This window comes from Monodon monoceros, unplaced genomic scaffold (genome assembly GCF_005190385.1).
Source record: "Monodon monoceros isolate NGI ecotype Baffin Bay Population unplaced genomic scaffold, NGI_Narwhal_1 Super_Scaffold_5, whole genome shotgun sequence".
Classification (NCBI taxonomy): domain Eukaryota; kingdom Metazoa; phylum Chordata; class Mammalia; order Artiodactyla; family Monodontidae; genus Monodon; species Monodon monoceros.
In genome coordinates this window covers 112,288,262-112,309,515 of record NW_021703782.1, presented here as the reverse complement: position 1 = coordinate 112,309,515, position 21,254 = coordinate 112,288,262, and positions in this window count along the sequence as shown.

The window sequence follows — 21,254 nt, the reverse complement described above, 5'->3', positions numbered from 1 at the left end:
CCCTAACCCTAACCCTATCCCTAACCCTAACCCTAACCCTAACCCTAGGCCCAGGGATCTGCTCTGTGCCCCTGGGTGGAAGAAACAGCAGACATCAGGGTTGGCTGGGCCCCGCCCCTTCTGTGTATGGATGTGGAGACTGAGGCCCAGGGAGGAAAGAGACTCACCTCAGGTGAGCAGGGACAGATCAGGACAGAAGCTGTCCCCTTTCTCTCTTTTCTCAGTGAGCCCCCAGTTCCTCCTGTGCCCCCACTCCAGGGGCAGACCTATCCCTGCCAGGGGACGGGCTGAGGTTGGGAGTAGCTAATTAGCCAACTTTGTGTAACGGTTAATGGGCCACCCCTCCCTCTAAAGCATGAGGCTGTTAGGGAACTTTCTGGAAGGATGCCCAGAGCACAGAGACAGAATGGTGGGTTGAATGGTGGAATTACAGGTATGGGGAAGGCAGATCCCGGGTCCTCCACATCCCAGCCTTCCCTGCCCAGGTTCTGCCGCTGCTGCCCACTGGTTCTGGGACCCCCACTGCTCTGTGACTCCCCCGCTCCCGACAAGCTCTGCCCTCCCACAGCCCCTCCTGGGCCGAGACCAGAACCAGGGCAAGGAAGGGAGGCTTTGCCTCCACATGCCAGCCTGGTCCGGCCTGTCGCCTAAAACCCCACGGTGCCCTCCACTCTCAGGTCCCAGAGCCTCAGAGCCAGATGCGGGAGATGGGCTAGGGTCCTGCTCTAACCCGCCGCAGGTCTGGGACCAGGAGGGTCTGCACAGGAGGGTGGGCTGGTGCTGGCTGGCACTTCCTCAGACTCCAGGAGGGTCTTGGGGGCCGGCAGAGGGGTCACGGGTGCTTCCTGCCCCATGGGCCCCCTTCCCAGGTGCTGGGGTGGGTGGAGCTCACTCTGTGGTCCAGGCTGGAGGGGGAGTCTACCTGGGGTGGGCCAGGACTACCCTCATCCTCAAGGAGGCCCCCCTGCCGCCCCCAACCCGCCCGACCCTGGCGTCTGTTCGAGATCATCCAGCACACCACCACAGCAGGAGCCAGTTTGGGAAGGAGTTGGTGCCTCCCCTGAGGGCAGGGCAGACCCCCCTCTGGCCAGCTACCCCCACCCCACAGGCCCAGCGTGGAGGTGGCCACCTGGTGGGATTGGTCAGCGACCTCCAGGCCGTCCACACCTGGGTGGCTCAGGGACCCGAACCCGGAGCCTCGCTGGCCTTGGGTGTGGCGTCCAAGGCAGGGCCCCAGTGGGGTCGGGAAGCTGGTGTTCTGGTCCCAGCTTTGGCTCGCACGGCTGGAGCCTCTGGCCACAGCGGGCCTCGGTCTCCCCATCTGCCCCACGGTCAGTAGGTGAGATGGAGCTGCCTCCCAGCCTGCCTACAGGCGTGCTGAGGTTGACTGAAGGTGAGTCGTGCTGCCTTACCTTCCCAGAGCGTGCTGGTCAGGCCGGGGGCATGGCGGGGGCGGCCAGGGTCTCCTGGTCCTCCTGGGACCTTCCTGGGAGCCCTCACCGCCGGGCTTTTGGCCTCCACAGGCCCAGGAGTGGATGGACCAAGCCCCCAGCAGAGGCCAGCGTGGGCATCTGAGGCGGCCTGAGGGGTGCCGGGCGCGGCGTGTGAGCCAGGCTGCAGGAGGGAAGGCGCAGCGGACAGAGCAGGGGAGAGATGGGGCTTCCTGTTTATCCCCCGGAGTGGCCCGCTGGCCTCGGGGACAGGATGGCTCTGTCAGCCAGATTCACGCCAGATGCGGCTGACCCTTCATCAAGGGACGCGTGCGCTCGGTCCAGTGACCCGTCCCCAGTGGGGCTGGAAGGCAGCTCGCCTTCCCCTGGGGCCACTGAGCTGTCTCCAGTGCTGGGCCAGGTCCCAAAGGGAGCCAGAGGTCCCACAGGGAGAATGGGGTCTGTCCAGCAGCTGGGGGTCTTCATCTTGCCCCCAACCCCCCTGACTCCCGCCTTGCACCTCTGTTAGAAGTGCCCATGGCCGTGCGGCTTGTGGCAGGCGCACGTCTTACCCTCGAGCTGATGCAGCTGGGGCTCACAAGGGAAGATGGTCATCTAAGGTCGGCTGGCGGGAAATGGAAGCTCTGGTCGTGGAGCCCAGGGGTGCCTGGGCAGCAGGAGGCCCCCAGGGGACCCTTGGCCTCTTCTCCTTGCTGTTCCCCATCCTCCCTCCCTGGGGACCACCCACGCAGCCGTCACAACCTTTCTGCTGCTCAGACGGAGGCCCAGAACATGTCCTTCACCGCCCCCCGTCCTCGGTTCCCAGAGGGTCTCCATGGGCTCTGCCACTGACCCATCCTGGTCACCACACTTCCTGGGAGAGTCGCTGCTTCCAGGAGAGGCATGAAACCAACCACTGCCCAACATTTCTCCGGGTCTCCCCCACCCACAGTGCGGGAGTGCACTGGACGCCCGGCAGCCTCGTCAGCACTTACTGCTCTCTTTCATTTTAGCCACTCTGATGAGTTTTTTTTTTTTTTTTTTTTTTGCGGTGCGCGGGCCTCTCACTGTTGTGGCCTCTCCCGTTGCGGAGCACAGGCTCCGGATGCGCAGGCTCAGCGGCCATGGCTCACGGGCCCAGCCGCTCCGTGGCGTGTGGGATCTTCCTGGACCGGGGCACGAACCCGCGTCCCCTGCATCGGCAGGCGGACTCTCAACCACTGCGCCACCAGGGAAGCCCCCACTCTGACGATTTTGCAGGGGTATTGCTGTGTTGTTATTTCTTTAATACAGGGAGATGGAGAAAATCTTATTTTTTGAACAACAGATTTCCTCCCTGGGGAAAGATTCATTTTATGGGGGAGATACCAGGGTGGGGGTGAGAGCTGGGCAGGGGGCACTTGGGGAGCAGGGCAGCTCTGAGGGGGCCGAGCTCCGAGCCTCTGCTTCGCTGAGCGGTCTGTAAAATGCAGGCACAGTGAACGTCCCAGGGCACCAGTGGTCTGGGCAGTGGAGAGAGGAGAGACCACCCCTGGGGAGTAAGCTTGGGGGGTTCCCTGGCGTAATTTCTGCTGTGGGTGTGCAGTGCATCCCCGGCTCCCAGGAGCCTCCATGAAATGTTTGTTTCTAGAGCTGTTGGCCAGGTCGGGGTCAAGGTCAAGGTCAAGGTGCTGACTATGGCCAGGAGCTGGGCACCGGGTCCCGCCTGGAAGCTGGCAGGTGGGCAGTGGTGGTCCGGGCTGACCCCTGCAGGAGCCTTGCTGAGCAGGGAGAGCCCAGGACAGAGCCTGACACCCTCCTTCCCGGGGGTGTGGCCGGGCCCTAATCCTTGGGTCCTCAGCCCCATGGCCCGGGCTTGTCCCCGTGCCCGGCTCTGCCTGGAACCCACGCTGCCCCCAACCCCTCAGAGCTCCCCCTGTCGTGGGGGGTGAGGGAGGGAGGCTTGCGCTCCCTGCCTGGCTCCCTGGCCGGAAGCCCCACTCACGGTCAGGCTGCAATTTGCCAAGCCCGATGGATGGGGCGGCCATTAACATGGAGGGGAAAAAACACTTTATCTCCCGGGAGGGAAAGGGAAGTTCCAGAGAACCGATGTGTGTATGTGGAGGGGGGAGCAGGCTAATGGAGGTGGACCACGGTTCAGCACCCCCATCTTGGGCCATCCTGTCCCCTCCCCGCCCTGCGCACTCAGGGAGAGCCGGGAGCCAGGCCCTCCGAGGCCTTCAGGGAAGAAAAGAGCAAGCGGGGCGGCTGAAGCTTCGCTGCTGCTGAGCTGCGTGTGTGTGGCTCCCGCAGGCTCTCAGGCCCACCCTGAGGGGTTCACTCTGCCATCTGACCCTGTCTGTGGAGGACGGCTGACCTCTCAGGGTCACGAAGACCGTCACGGGCAGTCTGACCTCCAACCTCCAGCAGTCTGCAGGGCAGTGGGCACGGCGGCCCCCACCCCCAGGCAGGTCTCGGGCACCGCGTCCGGACCGCCCATCATCCCAGCCGTCTGGGGGGCCAGGGGGGCTGCTGGGAGCAGCGGGGGGTCCCCTCCGCAGGGAGACCGTGTGGCCAGGAGAGTCTGCCTCTCCGTGGGGCGGCCGTGGCCTCCGGACAGGTCAGAGAGGTTAGAGGCTGGAAGCTGCCCTGCCTCAGTTTCCCCACTTGTCAGATCAGACGGGGAGCCCTGTGGGGAATCTGGGGGTCTCTAAACACTGTCACGGTGGACAGCTTGTGCCCAAGCACTTTTTTGGGGAGGGGGCGGAGGGGTTCACAGCTTCCACCAGGTTCTCAAAGGGGCCCATGCCCCCCGGTGCAGAGCTCCCCATGGGTGGCCCTGAGGTCCCCCTGGCCTCACGGTCCGTGCTGCTGAGCTCCCAAGCCGCCTGTGGTCATTACAGTTTAATATCTTTAAAAATGTAAAGAGACAGGCGGGGGTGGTGGTGGTGGGGGTGGCTACCCGGCCAGAAATCTCTGTTTCCTCTCAGCCAGGAAACAGGAAGTGAGTGTGCGGGAGATTGGGAGCCAGGCTTCGAGAACAATAGAAACCCCCTCCAGAGGGGAAAGGGAACTGCGTCAAGGGGCCGGGGTGGGGGCCTCCTGACCTCTCCCCGCTGTGCACGGGCCTGGGCGTAAATTTAGTCTGGGTTCTTTTCCCGGTGAAAAGCTCCAGTGCCCCGTGGCTGGGCGAGGGGGTGCAAGGCCCTCCTCCGTCCCTGGGTGCAGGGCTCCTGGGGTCTTAGGGACCACCTGGGTAAACTGAGGCCCAGAGAACAGCAGAGCCTGGCCCAGGGGCTGCGGGGTGTGGGGCTGGAGCGCCGTGGCCATCCCGTTGGGGCTACGGGTCTCCAGAGAGGCCCACGTGTGCAGGGACAGAGACCCCCCACCAGGCCCAGGAGAGGAGGAGAAAGGCTCCCCCGCCCCCACCTGCTCAGCCCACCTGACCACGGCAGGCGACTCTGCTCCAAACAAGCAGGCTCTGTCCCGAGAGCTGTGTGACCTTAGCCAGAGCTCCGGGCCGGGCCGGCGCTCGGTGGGAACCCAGGGCCAGCCAGTGGTTTCTTTTTCTAATATAACAGCTCTATTGAGGTGTAATTGACGTACCCCACAAGCCACCAGCTCAAAGGTACAGTTCAACGGCTTTTAGTACGGTCACTTGAGTAGCCACCATCATGGTCAGTTTTAGAACATTTTCGTCACCTGAAAGAAACCTGCGTCCGTATGCTGCCTCTTCCCCGTAGCCCTCATGGCCCGCACCTCCCAGCCCTAGGCAACCACCCATATACTTTCTGTCTCTGTGGACTTGCCTGTTCTGGACGTTTCCTACAGCAGGAGTCCTACGATGTGGGGGCCTGTGTGTGTGACTTCTTTCACTCAGCATCATGTTTCTTTGGTTTTTTTTAACGTTTTATTTATTTCTTTTTATACAGCAGGTTCTTATTAGTTATCTGTTTATACATATTAGTGTATACATGTCAATCCCAATCTCCCAGTTCATCCCCCGCCGCCCCCCCCCCCAGCATCATGTTTTTGAGATTCACGCATATTGTAACGTGAGTCAGTGCTTCGTCCCTCTTTACGGCCGAATAACGTTCCACTGTGCGGATGGACGTGTGTTGTCCATTCCTCAGCTGATGTGCATCCAGGCTGCTCTGAACACACATGTGCAAGTTCTTGTGTGGACGCCTGTATACCCTTTTCTTGGGAACATATCTGGAAGTGGGATTTCTGGGCCGAGAGGTCACTCTGTGCTTTATCACCTGAGGAGCTGCCCAAGCTGGTTGTGTCTGGTCACACTCTCCCTGCTAAGCCCAGGAGAGCTGGAGGGGCTGCTCTCTGATCCTGCCAGGACCCCCGGATGGAATAGGAAATGCACACGTGGGACCCAGAGTTTGTGGCCTTTTCTGGGCTGGGCTCGGAGCTGAACCAAGGCCCCTTGAGGCTCACGGGACGTCACGTGGCCCGTGAACCATCCCCTCCTTGCAGACTGTGAGCCAGGGGTCACATTGGACCCCTCAGGAGCCTGTCCCTCCCCTGGATGTGCTGGACTCAGCCACTGGAGCCCCTGGGAGTTGCAGGGGCTCCCCGGCACTCACCCTGATACCTGGGAAGCACCTACAGGCCCAGCCCGACCCCGTCCTCGCCTCCCTGGCCCCCAATCTAGGGATGTGGGACCAGGATAAGGAAGGCTGGGCCCCCAGCAGCTTGGGGAGAGCAGAAGTCTGGGGTCTGATCTGGGCTGTGTGTTCAGGACCCCTGGGGTCCAGGGCGATCCTGGGCAAGCCCCATCTTCTCTGGGCCCCAGTGTCCTCTGTGGCAATGATTACTCAGGACCCCTTGGCTAAATCTTGGGTTTTCTCCTCGGCCGCCACTGCACCAGGAGTGAACTGAGGCTCAGAGAGACCGACTGCCCCTCCAGGCCACATGGCATGTGGCAGAGCCAGGATTAGAATCCGGGCCACCCAGCGCTTTCTCGAAGCCCCTTCCTGCCCCGCCCTCCCCCGCCCTGTGTCTAGGATTCCAGACGTCCCAGGTGAGCGGGGCTTGGAGTCTTCTGACTCCCTGTGAGCTCTCCACCAACACCCTGCTCTGGGGAATGGCTCTGCGTTCTCCACTTGCGCCAGAGTGTGACCTGTGAAGGGGGCCCTGCGTCCTTTCCTGGGGAGGGAGGGGATGCGGGTCAGGCCCCTCCCCAGGCCCGGCAGGCACCCAGGTGTGGGAATCACCCCCACATCTAGGGTATTGGTGCTGCTGCCACGGGCTGCCATCCTGGCCCAGAGGACGCCAGCTGGACTCTCAGCCAGGATGTCCCCTCCCCCTCCCGCCTGGGGATCACAGTTTCCTGAGCCAACCCCCCCTCCCCCCACCCCCCACAATGGCCGGAAACCCCAGGCTCAGGCTGCGAGCCAGGCAGGCCAGCAGCGGCCCTGGGACAGGCGGGAAGGCTGCTCTGCACGAGCACCCCTAGGTGGAACTGGGAGCCCCGAGGGCCCGTCGTCTCGGGGCCGACCGTGGACAGCTGCCCACGGAGCCCCAGGCTGGTGGAGGGCTCAGGAGGCGGGTACAGGTGGCTGTCATACCCGGGCCCCCCCGGCCGCCCCAGGCTTCCCAGACTGATGATCACCTCCACCGCCACCGAGTCCCAGCTCCGGGCTCCGCTGCGTTAATGGGGCTCAGGAATGCGATCCTGGACGAGCATGACTGTTTCACTGGGTCTGACTCAAGAGGCACCCCATTCGGCTCCCCCACCATTTGAAGGAACAGCGTTCAGAAGGGAAAGAGCCGCTTCCCCTCGCTGGGCTGGCTCCCTGGAGCTTGTGGGCTGTGCTGTGGAGGGACAGAGGGACACGGGCGAGGGGAGGAGTGCCCCCGCTCCCCCCACCAACCCCGGAGCCAGATAGGATGTGAGTCCTCCAGGGTCAAGGACACCAGGGGCCTGTGTCTGGGTCAGGACAGGAAGGGCCCTCTGGGCCCAAGATTGCTTATTTATATTGTATTTTACGATTCCAAAATGAAAATCAAGTTTTTTGTGTGTGTTGTTCAGCCCATGAAGTAATAAGTGCTTGTTTTGAAAGAGCCAGTTGGATTTGATGCCCAAAAGCATAAAAGAGAAACCGCCAATTCTCCATCACATTGCCTGGGGTCCTGGGGGCCCCTGTGTTCCTGCAACACCCCGCCCGCCACTTACAGGCGGAGGGCGCCAGGATGAAAGCTAGACTATTTTTAGCACGGCTTTGGGTTCACGGCAATATTGAGAGGAAGGTAGGGAGAGTTCTCGCAGACCCCCGCCCCAACGTGCAGCCACCCCTGCCGTCCACGTGCCTCCCAGCCGTGCGCTTGTTACAGGGGTGAAGCCACACAGACCACGCACAGAGTCCACCGTGCAGCCTGGTGTCACTCTTGGTGTGCTGCGTTCCCTGGGTTTGGACAGGGGTGTAAAGATGCGTGTCCACCATATGGGCTCATGTGGGCAGCCTCACTGCCCTAAACACCCTCTGAGATGCACGCATTCTACGTGGATGGTTTCATGATTTTGGTAGAGGTAATCTCCCTGTAATCCCCACCACAATCGACCGAGGGGCCACCCATCCCCCAACGCACCCACACCCCCTGTGGTGACTATGCCCTCGGCTGGCCCCTGCCATCCTGGAACCACACAGCAGTACCCTGCGCTCAGCTCCGGGCCTCAGAGATGGTCTTGGCTGTGAGTGGGTCCGTGATGTTCCTGCCCGTGGCTGAGCGGGACCCCTCGGTGTGGGTGGACCACAGTTCATAGCAAATACATTTTATTTTATTTATTTACTTTTTAAAATCTATTTTATTTTTATTTATTTTTGGCTGCGTTGGGTTTTTGTTGCTGCGCACGGGCTTTCTCTAGTTGTGGTGAGCGGGGGCTACTCTTCGTCGCGGTGCGCGGGCTTCTCATTGCGGTGGCTTCCCTTGTTGTGGAGCACAGGCTCTAGGCGCACGGGCTTCAGTAGTTGTGGCTCGCGGGCTCAGTAGTTGTGACGCACAGGCTTAGTTGCTCCGCGGCATGTGGGATCTTCCCGGACCAGGGCTCGAACCTGTGTCCCCTGCATCGGCAGGCAGATTCTTAACCACTGTGCCACCAAGGAAGCCCCGCAAATACATTTTAAATGAAGGGGCCCGTCGTTTCTCAAAAAGTAAACATAGAACTACCTCCAGCCATTCCGCTCCTAGGTGTGGACACAAAGGACCTGAAAGCAGGGACAGCACAGCCCGTGACTATTATTACTCACAAAAACCAAAAGAGGGGAACAGCCCGAATGTCCATCCACCGATGAATGGTGGATGAAGGACACACGTGGTCCAGCCTGGCAGCGGAATGAAGCTTATTATCCAGCCATAAAAAGGAATGAATCACTGACACATGCTACAACATGGATGAGCCTTGGAAACGTGAAGCTGAGTGAAGGAGACCAGGCTCAAAAAGGCAAATGTCGTATGATTTCATGTGTATGAAATGTCCCGCGTGGACAAATCCAGACAGACAGAAACCAGACTGATGGGGGCAGGGAATGGGGAGTTACTGTTTAACGGATGTAGAATTTCAGTTTGGGAAAATGAAAAAGTTCTGGGAAGAGATAGCAGTGGTGGTTGTACAAATGTGGATGTGATTAATTCTACTGAATGGTACGCTTGAAAACGGTCAAAATGGCAAATTTTATGTCATATACTGACATATGTTACCACAACGTAAAATAATTAATAATGCAATATATCCAAACTCACTAAATTGTGCACTTTGAATGGGTGAATTGCATGGTATGTGAACTACACCTCAAGAGCTGTTGTAAAAGAAAAAGAAATGCCCCAGAGTGCTTCCCGAGCAGGTAGCCCGAGCGTCTGCCCTGCTACCAACCCCACAAGGTGTGGGGACATGTTTTGGGGGTACCAGGGAGCCAGTGGGGAGGCAGCACCCCAGGGGTCCCAGGCCCTCTCTCCCACTCTCTTAGGAGTTCCAGAAACAGACACCCAGCCCAGCCTTCCTGGGCTCTGCCTACAGCCCACCGCCCACCCTCAGACCTGGGCACACTTTCCTCAGCCAAGCGCAGCTCCTGGAGTTCACTGGGTTGGAGAGATCCCTTTGGGGGCCAGTGGAGCCCACCTCAGCCCAGCCCACCAGAGCTACTGTGTGGCTGAGTCCTGTGGGCACGTGGGCAGTGGGGGTAGGGGGGACAGCCCTCTCTCTCCTTGATGTCAGGCTCACGCGGACTGGGTCATTTTAGGACAGATGAGCAGCCTAGGAGGTGGGTCCTGAGTCCGGCTGAGCTAGGTCCATGCTTCCCTGGGACCTCAGGCAGGGAAGGGGGCAGTGTCTGCTCCCGAGGGAGCCTGAGCCGGGCCTGAGCCCCTGGAGCCTCCCTGACCAAACGCTCCCCGCTTCCCCACTGCCCTGAACTGAGCCAGCAGACTGCTGGCCCTGGAGAGGACCCAGCAGGAAGGAAGCCTGGTCAGCTCGGTCCAGATTCCTGCCTGGTCCTGGGGCCCCTGCCACCTGGGGCCTCAAACTCCCCCAGACCCTGGACCTCGGAGCCCAGGGCAGAGAGGAGGCGGACGGGAGGAAGGCCACCGCCAGGCGCTCAGTCCTTCTGTCCTGGCAGGAAAGAATGACCGGAGCTGGGGACAAAAGGCGGACGTGCGGCTGGCCATGTGCGCCCTTATCAGGGTCTGCACTCGCTGGGCCCGGGGCCTCGGCGGAAACACTCGTCTCCGCCTGCCTTCCTGCCCATTGCTGGGCCACACCGCAGGCCAGGCACTGTGCAGGGCAGGGGAGCCGGGGGGGAGGGGCAGCGGTGGAGGTGGGGGCACCTGGCCTGGGTTTGGGGCTGTAATTTGAGTAAGGCATTAGCATCATTCACTCTGCTGCTGGGAAGTGGAAGCTAAAATTCTCCCCATCTGTCAGATGAGGAAACTGAGGCCCAGAGCAGCAGCGACCAGGGAAGGTGGGGGCAGGCGCCCCGGAGCTCTGCAGGGCCCGCTGGGAGTACCCTGGAAGGGGTGGGGACGACGGGGGGAGCACACGTGTCACAACCACACTGTACACTTAGGAGCCACTCGTGTTATTCTGTGTACAGAAAGTGCGTCTCGATGGACAGACACAAGGAGGTGGCCGCAGGCAGTGGGTGCGGGGGGCTCCGTGGGTTTCCTACAAGGGGACGCTCGGTCCTGGCGGTGGGGGTCCTGTCCCTTCCCACAACTCGGCCCCTGCCGTCCCCGCCCCAGGCCCCGCCCTCTGGTGGGCGGGGCGGGGCTGCAGGCCTCGAGTCGCAGGACTGGGCTGGTGGGAGTGGCGGACCCAGCCCAGCCAGGTCAGCGGCCCTTCGTGCTCACCTTCTGCCCATCGGTTGTGGCATGAGGTCCGCCTGAGGGCTGCCCCGCTATGAGGAGGGGCGGCCAGGGGCACCTCCAGCCCCTGGCCACATGAGCGGATTGGCCTCAGGGTGGGCCCCGTGCGGGGCGACCTGGCCGGGCAGCTTTCCCAGCAGGGCTCCAACATTTGTTCCCTCCCAGCCCTGGGAGGACACAGGAGCAGGTGGGGACACTGGGGAACACAGCCAGCCCTCTGGGGGTTGTCAGTACTGTCCCCCCAGCATATTAAACCCAACGTTGGGGTGACTACCCCAACACTAAGCCCAGGGTTGGGGGTGATGACTGCTCTGCCCCTCCCCCTGGCACACCAGCCTGGGCCACAGTGGCCCCAGGTCCCCAGCTCTGCCCTACAGACTTTGGACAGGTCTCTCTTGAGCCTCAGCCTTCCCCTCTGTAAAATGGGCAGAGGGGTCTCTCCTGGATGCCCCCGGCTGCCCGGGCTGAGGCCTGATCTGAAAGGGCCCTTAGGTGCTTATGGCCTCCACATCCACTGCCATTGCTTGATTATTCCCATTTCCCAAATGAACAGAACGAGGTACAGGGAAGGGGAATGGTTCTCAGTCCTGGTACCTGGGGAACCCTTACAAGTCCACTGTGTGGGCCCGTCCCGACCCTGGGGTCAGGGCCCGGGCAGTGGAGACTTTGAGAGCGTCCCCGGGGGATGCTGGTGTGAGGTCAGTGTTCCACCCTTTCTTGGGTGGAACAGGGCACTGGGGCTGGGGGAGACCCTGACAAATTGCAGGACACAGAGGGGGGGCAACGGTGTCCTGGTGCCCACCGCCCCCCCCCGGGGGCATCTGTGGTCACATAGTCTACCTTGATGACACCGGGTGCAGGAAGGCACCCAGGGCCCTCCGCAGGGCCCCCCTTTCTGCAGAGAGCAGGAAAGGCCATGGAAGAGGCCCCCAGATGCTTCGGCCCTATAACCCAAGGGCTCTCCTCTGGGTGGTTGGGTAGGCGAGTGGGGAGGGGCTGGTCAAATGTTCCTGTCTGCATCTCGGGGAAACATGGGGAGCCCAGTCTCCCAGCCCAGGGTTCAGGTCCTGAGTCCGCCGTGGGATGTGGCCTCCGCGTCCTTGCCTGAGAGCGGGTGACGGCCGTGCCCCGTGGGCAGTGTTGGTACAGCGTCTGGCTGTGACAGTCCTTCCCGTGGGTCCTGGCTGGGGCCTGTGGCTCACAGGACGAGAGGGCGAGGCCCCAGCCAGGATCCTGCTGCCAGCTCCATCGTCACGCTGGGCTTGGCCGTGCCTCAGTTGTCCCTGTCACAGGGGGCCAGGCTTGGAGCGCGAACAGTGCCTGACCCAGCCCTGGAGGCAGCCCTGCTGAGCTGTAGGACGGGACGTGCTCGGGGCCACGGGAGGGCCAGCAGTCGTGTCCAGAGCACGTCCACACTCGGCCCTGGCCCAGCCTGGCCGGAGGCCCTGCCGCTGCTGACCAGAGAGGACGGAGGAAGTCCCTGGTGGCCTCTTTCCTCACTGACCCACCCACCTGGGCTGCTTCAGGAGCACGGGGGTGCACTGGGGCCCTGCAGCCAGCCCCCTGCTGCCTGTCACCTCTGAGGCCTGGTCCCCGATGCCTTGCTCTCCGTGACACCTGGCTCCCACCTCCAGGTTGGGGGGCTCCCTGGGGGCAGGGGTCATCTCTGTGTCCCATACCCCAGACACAGGGCCTAGCACTGGGGGGGGGAACCAAGGCCTACTTGGCGAGAGGTCAGCGGCACATCTGTCGCCCATCCCTGTCCCCTCCAGGCCCGGAGGAAGGGGTGGGGCAGGGAGGCCTGGGGAAGCCTCTCAGGACGGAGGAGCCCCGAGGCCGGCCGAGGGTCCTCAGCCCCACCAGTTCCACCGCCCCTCCCTCCGGGCAACAGTCTGGCTTGGAGTCGAGCAGGGCACTAGCCCCGTTCAGTTCACCCACTGGCCACCGGGCGGCAGTGTTCACCGCGTGGCCCGGCCCCAGTCGCCGGGGAAACCCTGGGCGGGGCTTTGGGCGGCGGGGCCCTGAGTGGACCGTTTGGGCGGGCACACTCCCCTGACCACGTGGGTAGATGTCCAGGGCGGCCCGCGCATAGTTTCCTCCTGAAGGGGCTTCAGGTGCACAGGGGTCAGTAGACCAAGCTGTGATGAAGCCGTTCCTTCCGTGCGCGAGAACCTTCCGGCCCCCAGGCTTCGACCCAGAGGCTTCACCCCGGAGCCGGTACCAGACCCCGACCCTCTCTAGGTGCCTCTGACCCTCTAGGGTCCCACCGCCTGCAAGGGGCCAGCGGGGCCGGACCGCAGCGTGGGAGGTGGGGGTCGGGGCCGGTCCCAGGGCCGCCGGCTCGCGCCCCGGGGCCCTCGGCGCTGGCCCCTCAGAGCTCCTCGCATCCTTCAGTCCGCTCGCTCTGTGGCAGCGCTCAGGGCGGTGAATCCCGCTGGGTATGTGCCTGGCCTGGCCTCGGGGCACAGGAGGGCCAGGAGGGGCAGGAAGCTGGACGGGCACCTGGATGCTTGTGTCTTTCTGGGCTCCCCCGAGGTGCCCGGTGCCCTGCGGGCTGAACGCTTGGTGAGGGAGCTGGTCTCCTGGCCTCCTGGCTCTGCCGCTGGAGAGGAGATTCGCACACCGTTGTAGGGGCAGACTGGCTCTGGAATCTCTGGGACCCACAGGGGCATTCCTGTGATGATGAGGTACCAGGATCACAGCTGAGCCACAGGCTTAAGGAGTGGCCAGTGGAGAGCGGACGGGGCACAGAGGGCTCCAGGGCACAGAGGGCTCCAGGAGGCAGGCATTTGAGAAAAAGGTGGACTCGAGCAAACCCCATGTTTTGTTTGTTTTTTAAAATTTATTTATTTATTTATATATTTTTGGTTGCATTGGGTCTTTGTTGCTGCACGCGGGCTTTAGTTGCAGCGAGCGGGGGCTACTCTTCGTTGCAGTGCGTGGGCTTCTCATCGCAGTGGCTTCTCTTGTTGCAGAGCACGGGCTCTAGAGCATAGGCTCAGTAGCTCTGGCGCATGGGCTTATTTGCTCTGTGGCACATGGGATCTTCCCAGACCAGGACTCGAACCCGTGTCCCCTGCATTGGCAGGTGGATTCTTAACCACTGTGTCACAAGGGAAACCCAAACCCCATGTTTATAACCACACTGAAAGACTGTGTTGCGAGACAGCTCGCAAATCTTGTTCAAGCTTCGGGAGGCCAGGCCATGTCACGGCTACTGCTGGCAGGGAAGGCCACGGAGGCTCTCTTATCTCGGCTGCCGGCTTCAGTCGGGTCAACCGGCGCTGTGGCTGCGGTGGCAGTGACTTCCGGGTCCCTGGTGTGTGGCTGTGGCTCTGGGTGACATCCCTCTCTGCACAGAGCTGAGGTGTTCAGTTCAATGTTTGTCGTAAAATGTACATGACATAAAATTTGCCATCCTGACCTTATGTTTAAGTGCACAGCTCAGTGGCATAAAGCACATTCCATTGTTGTGCCACAATCACCAACAACACCCACAGAACTCCTGCCTTGTCCCAAACTGAACGGCTGTTCCCACTAGACATGCACTCCTTCTCCCCTCCCCCAGCCCCAGGCCCCCGCCAGCTACTTTCTGTCTCTACGGATTTGACTCCTCTAGGGCCCTCATTGTATTAGTCAGGGTTCTCCAGACAAACAGAACCAGTAGGGTGTGTGTGTGTGTATTTTAGAGAGATTTATTACAAGGAATTGACTCAGGCGATTATGGAGGCTGACAAGTCCCAAGGTTAGCAGGGTGAGTCCACAGACACGGCATGCAAGGGAACCAAGGCTTTATTTGGAGTCTGAAGGTAGAAAAAGATCAATGTCTCAGTTTGCAGGCCCTCAGGCAGGAAGAATTCTCTCTTATTGGGCGTGTGGGGGGGATCAGCCTTTTGTTCTTTTCAGGTCATCAACTGATTGGATGAGTCCCGTCCACATTAGGGAGGGAAATCTGCATTACTCAGTCTACTGATTTAAATGTTAATCTCAGACAAAAAAAAAAAAAAACCCTCACAGAAACATGCAGAATAATGTTTGACCAAATATTGGGTACTCCTTGCCCCAGTCAAAGGGACACATAAAATTAACCATCACACTTATATAAGTGGAATCCTACAGGATTTGTCCTTTGGTACCTGGCATATTTCACTCAGTGTGATGTCCTCAAGATTCATCCATGTCGAAGCCTGTGTCATCATTTCCTTCCTTTTTAAGGCTGAATAATATTCTGTTGAATGGATACAGCACATCTTGTTTACCCTTCATTGTCCGCGGACACTTGGGCTGTTTCCACCTTTGGCCACCATGAATGACGCAGCTGCGAACACGTCTGAGCAAATCTCTGTGTTCCTACTTTCAGTTTTCCAGGGTTATGCTCAGAGGGGGACCTGCTGGATCAAGTGAGTTCAATGAGTTTTGTCCATTGGATACACCTATGTGGTCACCATCCAAAACCAGACTTAGGACATTTCCAGTAGGAAAAACTTCCCCTTCCAGGTGTGATGGAGAATTTACCCTCCCACTAGAAACAACCAAAGAACAACACAAAACCAGACAAAATGCATGGAACAATGGCTCTGAATGCACTGGATACCAGGCCAAATGGGACAATGATCCCTGAGAGATGGGGGCAAGTGAGGCGAGCCCTAGACTTCCCCCAGCTCACTGCCTTGAGGGAGTTTCCAGGCTGTGACATGAGAAGTGGGACAAGATGGTCCCCGTGGATCCCCTGGGTGAGAGTCTGGGGAGGTCAGGCTGCTAGCAACATGACACAGAGTGTCAGAGAAGAGGGAGCTGCCCAGAGAACCCAGGTGAGCTGAGAGGGTCCGTGGAGTTTCCAGTGGAGGATTGGCCCATGCCTACCTTGGAAGGCGCATGTGAAGAGTCATCTGGAAAGATTAGAGGCTACAGTGCCCCATGGCACTGCTGCTCTCGTCAGCCAGACCTCTGGACAGACCTGCCCCTGTGATGGAGCATAATTAGTCCTAGACTGAGCCCTGCTCTGGACCCACTTAACAAATCATAAAATCGAGGGTCAAAAGGATCCCACTGTTCCCAAGTAATGTAACTGCATTCTAGAACAAAGTTCAAGAGGATTTGCAGGAATAAATATCCAGCACTCGGTGAGGTAAAACTCACAATGACTGGCATGCGAGCAGAAATTACCAGACACGTCAGGAAGCACAGAAATGCAACCTACGGTGAGAGTAACCAACCCCCCCAAAGCTCCCCAGTGTTGGTAGAGATGTAATCACAAATCAGCAGAGGAAGACATTGAAACAGTTATTATAGCTGAATTCTGTATGCTCAAAAGTTAAGTAGAACCATGACGAGGCACCACTATCAGAAAAACGGTAAATAAGTGTTGGTGAGGATGTGGAGAAATTGCAACCCTTGTGCATTGTTGGTGGGAATGTAACATGGTGCAGCTGCTGTGGAAAATGGTATGAAGTTTTCTCAAAAAATTAAAAATAGGGACTTCCCTGGTGGTCCAGTGGTTAAGAATCTGCCTTCCAATGCAGGGGACGCGGGTTCGATCCCTGGTCGGGGAGCTAAGATCCCACATGCCGCGGGGCAGCGAAGCCTGCGCGCTACAACGAGAGAAGCCCGTGCGCCCCAGTGAAGAGCCTCAGCATCACAACAGAAGATCCTGAGTGCCACAACTAAGACCCTACGCGGCCCAATAAATAAACATTAAATAACTTTTAAAAAATAGAATTACCATATGATCCAGCAATCTCACTCCTAGTTGTATACCCAAAAGAACCGAAAGCAGGGTTTAGAAGAGATATTTGCACATCCACATTTACTCCAACATCTTTCACAGCACCCAAGAGGTAGAAGCAGCCCAGATGTCCACTGATGGATGAATGGATAAAGAAAATGTCCTCTCTCCATACAATGGAATATTATTCAGCCTCAAAAAGGAAGGAATCCTGACACATGCTACAACATGGGTGAACCTTGAGGGCATTATGTTGAGTGAAATGAGCCAGACAGAAAAGGACAAATATTGTATGATTCCGTTTACATGAGGGACCTAGAGGAGTCCCACCCACAAAAGCAGAAAGGGGAGTTAGTGTTTAACGGTTGTAGAGTTTCCTACTTGCCGCATGAAAAGTTCTGGGATGGAGGAGGAGGATGGTTGCACAACCACGTGAATGTACTTAATGCCCCTGAAATTTACACTTAAAAATTGTTAAGGGACTTCCCTGGCGGTCCAGTGGTTAAGACTCCACGCTTCCACTGCAGGGGGCACAGGTTCCAACCCTAGTCGGGAAACTAAGATCCCGCAAGCCGTGGGGCATGGCCAAAGGGGGAAAAAATGGTTAAGATAGTAGATTTATTTTATGGGTATTTTACAATTAAAAATAACAATTTTAAAAAAAGTAGAGACAAGGAAGGCATTACACTAAAAGGTTCCCTCAGGCCCCCTCCCACCCGCCACCTCTGCCCCACAATCGCTTCTGATTCCTGTCGCCACAGACCAGCTGTGACAGCGCTTGGACTTTGGACATCGGGCATCGTGTAAATGGAATCAGACAGCCCGTTCTCGTCCTTATCTGGCTTCTTTAGCTTCGCGTAATTTTTTAAAATTGAAAATCACATATTGAATTTTACTCTCACAGCTTGTTTAAAATACATGGACGTTTGGACTACTCTCAGGTGTTCCATTTCAAACTTTGAAAAAGGAGTTTTATACGAGTAAGAGGTAGTTATACTTGATAAAGCCGATAAACTTAGATAAATTCGTAGAGGGAAAGAAAGAATTGAGACAGAGATCGGACAGCAGGGTAGGTTCGTGGGAGGAGGTGGGTCCCTCCTGGACCAGATGACCATGTCCACACACCCGACAGCTTCTCGGGCCCCAGCAGGGATCAGATGGACGACAGTTTTTAAAAACAGATTGGAATCCTGTCCTGGGCATTTTTAGAAAGTGAGACCAGGCCTTGGCATCCACTGTGTTTCATTTCGATGTTTCTATCCACGGCATATGCTTTGAGTTACCAGGAATGGAGTTTGGATTTTACCAATCTGCCCCCTTCTCTGCCTGCCATGTGTCTGCAGCCCACATTTTAAGGGTTTTTAAGTAAACTTTTAATTGTAGGATGGATTCAGACTTACACAAAACATCAAAGAGAGTACGGAAAGTAGCCATACACCCCACACCCATTTCCGCATTAGTAACAACTTACTTCAGGGTAGTCACAACTAATGACCCAACATTGATACGATATTTATCATTAACTAGAGGTCCGAACCTTACTCAGATTTCCTCAGCTTTTCCCTAAGTCCCTTTCCTGTCCCAGGACCCACACGACGGTTGGTCGCCGTGTCTCCTGGGGCTCCTCTGGGTGGTGACAGTTTCTCATACTTTCCTAGTTTTTGATCATCTTGATGGTTTTAAGGAGGACTGGCTGGGGATTTCATAGAATGTCCCTCTATTGGGATTGGTCTCATGTTTTCCTCAGGACTGGAGTGATGGGTTTGGGGGGGAAGACCACAGAGGCGAGGTGCCCTTCTCATCACATCGTATCAGGGGCATTTGCTGTCCACATGACTTATCACCGAGGATGTGGACCTTGACCACCTGGCTGAGGTGTGCTTCCAGGTGTCCTTGGTAAAGCTACTCCCCACACCTTTCCTGTTGTCCTCTGGAAGGACATCCCCATGCACACCTGAAGAGAGGGGACAATGCTCCCCCTCCAGGGGGTATCTACATAAACCATTTGGAGTTCTTCTGCATGAGAGATTTGTCTACTACCTCCACTTACTGAGCCAATCATTTATTTGTATCATTATGGACTCCTGGATATTTATTTTACACCGTGGGTTAGAATCCAATAAGAAATTATTTTGTTGCTTAAATTTCTCCAGCTTTGGCCCATGGGGGGCTTTTTGGGTTGGCTTTTGTGTCCCTTTGATATACACCCCGCCATTGTGGGTTTGTTTATTTCTGGGAAGGGGGTTGAACAGCTCCTTACTTTCTGGCGCCACAAGACGCTCCCGGCTCATCCTCTGTACCTCCTGCCCCAGCCCTAGAATCAGCTATTTCTCCAAAGAGCCCGGGATGCTTTCATTGGAGGATGGTGTTAGAAACCAAGATCTGGGTGCTGGGCTGCTCATTGCCCTTGGGGTGTCATAGCTTCTAAGCCCTCTCACAGTCAGAGCAAGGAAACATATGTGCATGTTGGAACCTATGTATGCACACATATCCATAAGTATTTCTCTATGTAGCATCTGTTTTTTTTGTGGGTTTTTTTGCGGTACGCGGGCCTCTCACTGTTGTGGCCTCTCCCACTACGGAGCACAGGCTCCGGACGCGCAGGGTCAGCGGCCATGGCTCACGGGCCCAGCCCCTCCGCGGCATGTGGGATCCTCCCGGACTGGGGCACGAACCCGTGTCCCCTGCATCGGCAGGCCGTTTCTCAAGCACTGCGCCACCAGGGAAGCCCCTAACATCTGTATTTATATGAAGCTAATCACGGGTTCATACTGATGCCTCCAACTCGAATCCATCACCACAAGGACCATTCTAGCACCTCCCCTGCTTACCTGCAACGCCCACTCCAACAGTGACACACTGGTTCCCACCATCCATTTACTTAAATGTGCCATTCCAAGATGCATGCACAGTGGGTTCAGAACTGCTACCCTGTACTCCTGTGGGAAACAATCTTATCACTGTAATGTTTTGATATCATCCATGTTATGTGCACCTGTATTTCCTTTTCAGTGCAGAGTATGTCCACCATGTGGCTACAGCACAGAGGCTGATCCACTCACCTGCTGATGGACATCTGACTGGCTTCTGCGTTTTGGCTCTTACAAAGGAGGCTACCTGGAACATCCCTATACAGGTTTTTCGGTGAATGAGGTAAGCAGATTCTAAGACTGTCCCTAACGACTTTACCCTTCCATTTCGAGCAAGTGGGACCTGTGAATATGGCCAGCTATTACCCCTGAGATCAAGTTACGTTGTCTGGCAACAGGAGACCATGCGGTGAGAAGAAACTAATCACATGATCCTTTCAAAGCAGAGGGCTTGGGGGACTTCCTTGGTGGTCCAGTGGTTAAGACTCCAAGCTCCCAATGCAGGGGGCCCGGGTTTGATCCCTGGTCAGGGAACTAGATCCCGTATGCCACAATTAAGATCCCACGAGCCGCAACTAAGACCCGGCACAGCCAAATAAATAAATATTTAGAAAATAAAAATAAAGTAAAATAAAATAAAAGCGAGGGTTTTCCCCAGGGGAGGTGGGGAGGGAGCCGGAGAAGAACACTGTGCTATTGCTTTAAAGATGGAGGGGGCATGAGGGCGACCTTTAGGAGTGGAGGGACAGCCAGCAGGAAGTGGGGACCAGATCCTACAACATGAAGAACTGGATTTGTCCCTGAGCCTCCAGACAAGCCCAGTCTGACTGACCTTGGATCTCAGCATCATGAGACCCACGCCACAAGAGACTTCTGACCTATGGACCCATGATGGAATCAGTGGGTGTTCTCTTAGACCGCCAAGCTTTCAGGGATTTTTGTTACGCAGCCACAGATGACTGATACGGTGACGTGTTTTCATTTCTCTCAGGTAAATCCCTGAGAGTCAAATTGCTGGGGTTTAGGGAAGATGCATATTTAATTTAATAAGAAACTCCCCAAGAGTTCTCTGAACGGTTATATCGTTTTAGATTCCCACTGGCAAAATAAGAGTTTCAGCTGTTAAATGTTCTTAATAACACTTGGTGTCATCGGTCTTTGGATTGTAGCCATTCCAATGGGTGTGTACTGGTATCTCACTGTGATTTTAACTTGCGTTTCCCTGATGTCTGCAGACGCTGGGTACCTCTCCAGGGTTATTGGTCATTTGTCCATCTTCTTTTGTGAAATGCCTATCCAAATATGTTGCCTATTTAAAAAATTGAGTTGTCTGTATTTTCATTGTTTGTTTGTTGGTGCTCTTTACATATTCTGAACACAAATCCTCATCAGAGATTGTACTGTGAATTTTTTCTCCAGCTTGTGGATTGCCTATTCATTTTCTTAATGGTGTCTTTTTTAAAAAAAATTGAAGTAGGACTTCCCTGGTGGTGCAGTGGTTAAGAATCCTCCTGACAATGGAGGGGACACAGGTTCGATCCCTGGTCACGGAAGATCCCACATGCCTCGGAACCACTAAGCCCATGCACCACAACCACTGAAGCCTGCGCACCTAGAGTCCATGCTCTGCAACAAGAGAAGCCACCGCAATGAGAAGCCCACACACCACAACAAAGAGTAGCCCCTGCTCGCTGCAACTAGAGAAAGCCCGCACAAAGCAACAAAGACCCAACACAGCCAAAAATAAATAAATAAATTTATTTTAAAAAATTGAAGTATAGTTGATTTACAATGTTGTGTTAGTTTCAGGTGTACAGCAAAGTGATTCAGTTATGTTAATGGTGTCTTTTCATGAGAAGAAAATTTTGATTTTGATGA